This window comes from Agelaius phoeniceus, chromosome 13 (genome assembly GCF_051311805.1).
Source record: "Agelaius phoeniceus isolate bAgePho1 chromosome 13, bAgePho1.hap1, whole genome shotgun sequence".
NCBI lineage: Eukaryota > Metazoa > Chordata > Aves > Passeriformes > Icteridae > Agelaius > Agelaius phoeniceus.
The window spans coordinates 4,769,920-4,778,919 of record NC_135277.1 but is presented as its reverse complement, the minus strand read 5'-3'; the positions used below and the strand labels follow the sequence as shown (position 1 = coordinate 4,778,919).

The 9,000-nt window shown below is 39.7% G+C and overlaps 2 long non-coding RNA genes across 3 annotated transcripts in view; one reads left to right on the top strand and one right to left on the bottom strand.

Moving 5' to 3' along the window:
* LOC129126395 (uncharacterized) overlaps positions 1 to 9,000 on the bottom strand; it is a 60,472-nt gene that overhangs the window by 24,521 nt on the left and 26,951 nt on the right. For both annotated transcript variants that reach the window (XR_008535065.2, XR_013184211.1), the window contains 2 exons: positions 4,692 to 8,314; positions 848 to 4,490 (listed from right to left, as the gene is read on the bottom strand). This is a non-coding gene — a long non-coding RNA (uncharacterized LOC129126395). The remainder of the gene's footprint in view (positions 1 to 847; positions 4,491 to 4,691; positions 8,315 to 9,000) is intronic.
* LOC143695189 (uncharacterized) overlaps positions 1 to 9,000 on the top strand; it is a 161,426-nt gene that overhangs the window by 134,818 nt on the left and 17,608 nt on the right. The window lies entirely within an intron of this gene.

Here is a 9,000-nt window from a genome sequence, read left to right as displayed (position 1 = left end):
TAAGAACATTCTCCGTAACATTTGCTATGGTATAAACCTCAGCCCCCTCCTCCCAAGGAGTTCTAAATTTATCTAGTTTATCCTGGCATGGAAGCAGATACATACAATTACTGACAAGACAACCACTATCAAACCCAACTGTTGTTACCCAGACTGAAATTCTTCCAAAAATTAATTATTTAAAATAATCCAAACGGTGCAAATATCCAAAGATCAGACAGATCTATAAAACTTGCCTGTAGCAAAATCATGCAATTAGAATCATGCTCATAAGTGTTGCAGTCTTAAAACATTAATGGAAGGAGTTATTAAAATTGTATTTGATTTGCATTATTACAACACTGAATGCACTATGGAAAACTGAGTCCATGAGTGAGGTGCAGCACAAACCAGAGTCTTATTATCTGAGTTGGAACTTTAAAATAGACTGTGCTTTACAGTTCTGCCTGAATTTTCTTTAGTTTTATTGCTCTTGTAAATTGATAAGGATTCCTGGTTTTATATTAGAAATAGAAAATGAGGAGGAGGATAAGAAAATAGTTGTAGATAAAGACTCAGAAAAGCAATTTGAGAAAAAAACAATCCTTCCCAAAGTAAGTAATTTTTATCAGAAATGAGATGTGTTGTTGTGATCATAAGTGCCATCAGAAGCCCCAAGAATTGCAGGGTTTCTGTAGACAACCTAGGGAAAAGTTTCCCCAAATGTGGAAGCAATTATAAAGAAATTCATGACTCACAGTAAGAATTTCTGGTTTTATTTCCATTACAAATAGACTGCAATTTGTGCATCTCTGTCTGACATCTTTTTATTGGGCACTTACCCTCCCTGACATGTTTATAAAATTACCTGCTTCATTAGTGGGACATCACCAGAAAATCTGATGCACAAATATTGCCTTTAATCCAGCAGGAAACAGAGTTTGCTAAAGTCAATGGAATAATTTCAATCAATTCCAACAGAATTAGAGATAAACCTGTGAGGGTTAAAAAAGATATATATATATATATATATATATATATATATATAACCACTATTACAAAGTGTAAGAAGGAATACAGGGAATTTTCTTTGCAACTGAGATATTTTTAGGTTTTTTATTCTTTAGAATCCCTGTACAGGCACGTCCCTCGTGCACAGTTGTCAAAAATAGTGTTTAGGCATTTAGACTCAAGTTGATCTAATCCAGTACAGAAGTGTGCTCTAAATTTTTCAGGGCAGTGAAAATGTGAAAAAATGGTATCTTCATGTTCAAAAGCTCCATTTCATTCAGAAGAACAGTGCCAATAAATTAAATAAATGAGATTATTTCTATTAAAAATAGAAATAGTGTCTTGTAGAAAAAATACTCCTTCTTCTGAACTTAAACTATGTTTTAAAATTCAGTATTCAGATCCTTAGCAGGTGTAAATCATCACAGAAATTATGCTGTTACACTTTACATGATATTACCAAATTGTCTTGCTGGTAATTAAGAATATCCTCTATGGAATAAGGACCAATGACAGGAGAAAGTATAAGTTGATATTGTCTCAGCACGCCTAAGTGGTAGACAGAAATATTCATGTGCATAATCTTGCACCTTCCCTACATGATACCCAGTGGGCTGAAGTAATAGTGTACAGAATTATCTTGGAAAAGGCAATTCTCAGCAGAAACTAAAAAATCTTATGAGTTGTCTGTGATTCTCATAAGTATACATGGCAAAAATTAAGATAAAACTAACAGGCATGCTCTTGGAAAATGTTTCTTTAAACTTTCAGCATATTATACTTAAATGTTTTCCAAGCTCAAATTTTCTGTATTTTATTCCAAGAAAATCAATATCCCTTTTTCTATTTCTTTTCATGGGTCTATCATGTCTATAATGTACAGCACAGGGAAACCAATGCCATTCCTATTACTCAGGAAGGCAACGAAGCTGCTCTGATCAAAGACGAAATTTCTGAATTTGTGGTGTAAATTTCAGGGGAAAGGCCTGAATTCAACAGAGGCTTCCATGAAGAGCCCAACAGCCACTCTGTCTTCTACAGCACAGCTCCTCTAACTCACCAAGAGAGAGTCTTTTCCAGAATCACACTTTTCTTTATAATGCAAATGCTCTCCTTCCTCAGTATTAAAAAGTGATTCTCATGAAAAGCATTTTCTTCTGATTCTCATAGAAATTATTGTCAGCAGCTCCCTTAAGGAGATGTCCACTATGAGCAGCAGAGGCTCAGGGCTGGCATTTCAGGTGCTCATGAAACATGCTCTGACCTGTGTGTTCAGCTCATGGCTCTCCCCAGTATGCTTTGGGCTTTAGAAATCACTTTTCTTTAATTCCAGCTAAGTTACTGTGAGGACACAAGGTCTAAATTCCATGGAACATGATGTTACATCCATGGAACATCAGCATACAGCTGATGACCAAGTCCCCGTTTTCTCATTTTGGATAAAAAGGTCAATATGGGTTTCATTATCCCCAAAAAAATTGAAAATAGTCAAATGAGACAGGGAAAAAATACAATGTATAGTGGTGAATGATGCTTGGATGCATGTGTTTAAAATGTCCTGTAAGTGCAGAGTAACCAGAATCATGATGTCATAAACATATGACATTAAAAGGCCAAACATATTAAGACCAAAAAATATTCTGTATAGATTACTAGTGACCATCCTTATGGCAGATACTGAGGGATATTCTAGATTCTAGCAGGAATCAAGAAAGAATTAGGCATATATGGATATATAGGAGTAGTTTTTGATCTCACATAAAATGTAGAAAGCATCAAATACTGTGTATTAGAGGTCCCCTGAGCAAGAACTATTATCTCAGCATCAACTGCAAACACATTACCATCGGAAGGCTTACTCCAAGGTATGAAAAAAATCCACTAACAGCAGGAAATAGAAACGTTTGAAAGCTCCTCTGGAAGCCCTCAGAACCAAACCAGGATGCCTCTGTTCAAGGCAGGCTCCAGCAGCATGGTCCCTCCAGGAGCTCTGATCAGGCACTTCCCTGATCCTCATGTCTGCACACTCCAAGCAGGGACGTGCTGAATATTAGCATCTTTCTGAAGCTGCTTAATGTGTGAGGCTCTTGTTTAACCTCTTGGTATCCTGTCTGCACGTGGAATGCAGAGAAGTGTGGTTTTTATCCTTATCAATATAGAACTGACAAGTAAAGCATCACCTGTTGTAATGCAGGACGAATTTTGTACAGAGGGAAAATTCTGTGTCCTGCCCACTAAATGACAGGCACAAGCAGCTCCCTCTGTACATGTGATCACATCCCACTTTGTGCACATTGGAGCTTTTCAAACCTCCAGAGTTTTGTGTTTAGCAAAGCAGATGTGCAAATGGAGATCAGGGTGACCTCCCCTCTGAGAAGCAGGCCTTTGACACACATTACTCCCCTGCTGACAGCACCAGAAGTGTGGATCAGTTGGCATTTCACACCTGCAACTAATGTAGAAGTTGTAACAATATGAGTGAGCATTAGGGAGAGAAGGAATCCTTTGGACATAAACCAGCTATATTTAACAGGAAAGGCGCAAATCCACATTATGACTCAGGATATGTATTAGCTGCAGCCCTTCTATAACCTAGAAAGAAAGAATTATATCCAAGGGAACTTACCTCAAAGAGTTTCTCTTTCCTCAGGCAGAAGTGATGATTAGGCTAAAACTGGCCATTTGTTTTATCTGTGGGTCGGGAATAGACAATTTAGTCCTTGCAGCTTCAGCTATCTTGGCTCAAGATCCTGACCTACAATAAATACCTCTCCAATCAATAGAGCACTGAACCTGGAGCACAGCCAAGGACCTTTCCTGGCAACTTTGGCCTGGACTGAGCTGACCTGGTAAATCTGCAGCGTTTGGGGAGAGATCTCACTGAGGAGCCTGAGTTCTCCAAGTTTTCCAAGCCTTGGGAAATCTGTGCCTCCAGTTAGGCTGCTGGGGACAGGAATTACAACAGCTTTTCACATGCTATTTTCTTGGTGACAGATGCTCTGCACTGCTCCTTGGGCTGTTTGGACCTTCCTGATGCTGCAGCACGTATCCTACAACACTCATCACTGCTCAGGGCTCTCTTCACTGAAGCAGGTCTATCAATTGCAGAGCATTTGGGGTAGGATGTATTTGCTCCCCCATTTAGGAGTAGCAAATCTTGTTGGGTGGGTAGGATTCTACCAGCATGGTCTGGGAGCTCACCTATGGCTGAGTTCTGGAGGTTCCTTTGGCAGTGTCTGAAGGTGGCTGCCCTGATCCCTCCCTACAGCCTGATGCTTTCTGCCTTTCTTCCTGCCTGAGAGACATCAGAGCTGTGAATGAGCAGCTTCAGCTCCTCCTGCCAGGCTGGGGACACAGCAGCACATCTCTCCTTGAAAAATCAGGGTGCAACCCCCACCAAAAGGGGCCCCTGGGCAGTTACGTGACATTTCCTTGGGAAAGGAAACCGGTTTGTCACCTCTTGCTTAACGGTGTAACCTCAAGGCAGAGCTGAGGAGCACCTATGGGCACCAGAGATAAGGTTGCATTAGTAACACCATATTCATCTTGTTCTGAAGATCATAGGAAAGCTTGGGTTGAAAAAGACCTTCAAGATCACCTAGTTCCAAGACATTCTATTTTCCAGGCTCAAAATGTGATACAACATTAAAAATGTGGTGAGAGTCTCACTTACATAAATGTTAATTTATAGATTGTCCTACCAAAGAAAGTAAAGCATCTCTCCCAACTCGTCTTCCTTTCTCTTAGAAGATAGAACAGCTCCAAAGTAGATGAGAGCTGTCACCATCCATGACCTCTTGGGCTGAGAACTGTATGAAAACATAGAAAAGGTGTTCTTAATGCAGAATGACAAACTACAGATGAAATACGTGTGAATACTTTTGTGTAAGGTGATTGTATGTATGTACTCTGAAAAATGTATTTTAAATGTAGCTGAGAATAGTAGTGCACACAATTCAAAGTTACCAGGAATATTAAAACAGGTGGGAAGGGCATAGAAGAGACAAAGGAAATTGTAGATAAAGACAGGAAAAAGGGAAAGATGATAGATATGGAGACAGCTAAGAGGATGACAGGTGTGACAGGCAGGATGAGGTAGGACAAACCCAAATGGTTCATTAGATGGAAAAAAGCCTCTCTGGCATTGTACCTTTAGTTTGTTTTTCCACAGTGGTGTTACAGTTCTTTTTCTACTGCTGCTGCAAATGCAGCACTGAAGTTCTCCTGATTAGTTTTTCCCCCCTGTGTAAGATGTCCTTTATGCTGTGATGAGATCATTTGTGTATTAGTTCATTTTAATCTTTTCAGAAGGAATCCAGGAACTGCGATGAGGTCATGACTGCAGTAATGTCTAAAAGGATGGTTTTATAGAGGAGGGGAGGAATATTCCTCTCATTTAGCAAAACTGTAACAGAATTTGTGGCTCTCAAGTGTGTTGGAAGAGTTAAGGTTTGGGATTTTTTCTGTTGCATGTGTTTGCAAAGGACAGCCTGCTTCATACTCTTGTTTGTCCCTAAGTATTGCATAAATCTAGTAAAGTTTGCAGACAAAGCACCCTGTTAGAACTCCACCTGAATAATCCTCTAGCATCATCCCAACCCATGGCACCTCCAAGTTTTACAGTCAAAAAAACCCAGACTCCTCTGATGGCCTGAGTGTCCTCACATCAGACCTTCTGTACCATTGAGAAGGCAGATGCCTCACTGAGAGCATCCTTGTTCCCATCTCAAGGAGAAAAATCCTTGGGGCATGCCCCAGGACCATGGAATCACTGTTTAATATGACATATTTGTGCCTCATGGGTCAACAGAGCAATGCCAGGCATGAATTTGGACCGTGACATTTCAGGCAACGACCCAAAAATAAAAGTGCCAAAATTTCACTGTTACTCTGATTTTCACCTCCAGTCTTTTCCACTCTCTGTGGGCGTGACAAGACTTAATGATATAATTCTGAAAGGTCTCTGGATGGATTTAGTACTGGAAAGAGACATGTAGACAGGTGGAATCACGTGCCTTGCTTTGCCATGGCCAAGGTATTATATTTTAATGTGTTCTAATGAATTTTAAAATTATTCCCCAGCATGCATTGGTCAGAAGGGCTATCCTGAGTGTGCCACCTTCCTGGATCCTTCAGATCATTCCCTCTGGATCTGTTGGATCAACACCAGAGTGGTGATAACAAATACAGTGCTGCTTTAACTGCTTTCCCCCTCTTTGCTAAATGGATTTGTGCATACCAAGAGTTACGCTTCTCCTCTTTTAGCAACTTCAGGGCATTAGTCATGTGCTCAAAACCAGTTCCCCTCTTATATCTAGAGACCAAATGTCTTGGATGATCCATGGGACGCAGAAGACGCCACAGGCTTAGTTTTGCTCCAGGGGTTTGAGAGATTTAGTTACCCAGAGAGGAGTGGGAGATTAATGGTGCTCGTTGATGGTGACAGGGACCTGTGTGCTCCAAATCCCATCACAAGCAGAGAAGAACCCACCTCTGCACACTACTAATATGCATAACTATGGAAAGCCTTTTAAATAAAAAAGACTAATTAATAATGCTTAGTGGTCTAGGTGTCTAAGTATGAATTGTCAGGGATTTCTGCAGGCTCAGGGAGGTGGGGAAACGGGTTAACATTGCATTGTTTCAAATTACAGGGTTTTAGATTGTTTCAAACGAGAAGCAGAGAGGGTTTCCACGCCAGATTTGAGACGTTTGTTCTCTTTTATTTGTACTCAAATTTCGGCTTCAGCTCACATTGTCATTCTACCCAGGCTGCTTCCCAGACCAGCTAATTTGTCTACCTGTGTTCCATTTTAGGCCTTGGTTTTAATTTGAGGATGATTCCTGCTAATACCAAAGAGTGGATAGGACATCCATTAAAAGTCTACACAGCAATTGAAATGGAAAATTCCAAAAGAAACCCTATTAGAGTTTTTCTCCATCAAATCAACATTACAGACTTCTTATGCATTTCTTAATTAGACATTGATATTAACTGGACTGTTGCATGATTTAAATCTAGTTCTTAATCTCAGCTATTCTATGCTGCTGTAGTTTTTATGACATCCAACTAGCGACTGCTTTATGCATTAATCTATCTGGAAAACCACCTTCACATTTTTTTTGTCTTTTTTTAGAAGAATAAAGGCCCCAAGAAGGAAATGAAAGCTTTTGGGTTCAGCCATTAGTAATTTTCTGCTTAGTATTTGAAAAATTGCTTATTTTAATTGCTTCATAGAAGAAAAAGATATCAAAGCTAACGTTCTTTCTCTCCAAACTTTGTAATTATTTCTCTCAGACTCTCATTTGAAATGCCTTGAAAGGATTTTCATTGAAATGTAGATTTCTTCTCTTTCAAAAGTACTTTTATTCCCCTGTGCTTCTTTCCCTTTTTTTTTTTTTCCTATTGACTTCCTCTCTAGATTTAGAGCAAAAACATAGTCTCCAATGTCTGGACACTGCAGCATGTGTCACACAGATGTCCCCAAAGTGACATCTTCTTTAAACCTAACCTTCCCATGGCCTATAGACTGTGCTGACAATTTGCCTTAGGTCTTAGTCTGGTACCCTTGGGCTTCCTCCAGGGATAGCAAAGAAAAGTCATGGGTATTATAGGGGTTTGCTCTATCTACTCATTCTGAAAAGTATTGTGTGATTTGCTAATTAATATCACCACCAAAATTAGGAATCTAATGGAAAAATTCTGTAAATATGAATCAGGGTGTCAGTGAGCTGAAAGAAAGGCAGAGATAAGCCTTGTACAGTTTTGGGTTCTGTTTCCAGCAGTGTAAATCCTGAATATCCTAATCCAGAAGGGAATTTACTAACCAAACCCTGTAGTTAATTCTGCATTGTATTTAAATGTCAGTAGCACAAATCCTCAGGATCATGTTGGCCTCCACAGTAATCCTTGATACCAATACAGCAATAGTAGCAAGAAGTTCTTTATTTCACCTATACATTTTCAGAGAGCATTATTTACTAATAGATTATGATCTGGTCAAAGTGATCTATACATTCATTACATCTGGAGTGGGCTTTCATAACTCACAGGACCTAAGAATGAGGCAAAACTCACATTTGTTTATAGTGCTGCAGTTCTGCTCAGCAAGAAAAGGTGCAGAGAAAACACTGTCCTAAGCACTTGTGGTCTGCTCTGAGTCCCAGGTGATTTCTCATGCCAGCTCACAAATATCTTTAAGAGCCTCAGAAGAGTGGGGACGTGGCTGCCCCAGAGCCACCTCAAAATGCAGCTGTGCCTTTGCAAATCAGTCACCCCACAAGCCTCGTGCAGTCATGACTGAGGTTATCTCCCAGGGGAAATCTGCCCAGTGGAACAAAACATTTTGAGAATAGAAGATGGAAATGAAGCTAAAGCATTCTCAATATCAGATTTTGCACACATTTTTTTGCAATAACACAGAGGGAAGAAAGAGAATAAGAAAATGAGTTAGAGGGAGATGGAGAGAGAGATGGTCTATTAAGCAAAGCTACATTTTTACTCTCTGAATTTACAGTCCTGATAGACATCTTTTTTCAAAATTACTCATTTTTTATATTCAGATACTACAGCTTTCAGTACTAGGTCCTAGATTTGTCTGGACAGATTACCCTCTTATTTCCACAGTGAAACTTAATTACCCTTTTTATGTCTTCAGATACTGCCAGTTATTTCCTGAACTGTTTCTGGGGACAGAGAGCAGCTGATGGGTCAGTCAGTAAAGTAAATACTGTGCATCCCTACTGTTTTTAAGGAAAAGCCCCTTGGCCCCAGGTCTTTTTAGAATATTTTGAGGGCTAGTACATATAATTTGCTCAGATCTACTTTTCTGAGCTTTTTTTCCTTTTTGTGACTAGGCAGAGACTCATTATTTTCTCACCACCTTTCTGTGTATTACTTGGAAGCATCTAAATGTGACTAACTCACCTGGAATCCGTAGAGGGATATTTGAATGCGTCATCTCTGAGACAAGAATAACTCCTCCTGAAATCCAGGGTGGAATTGACTGC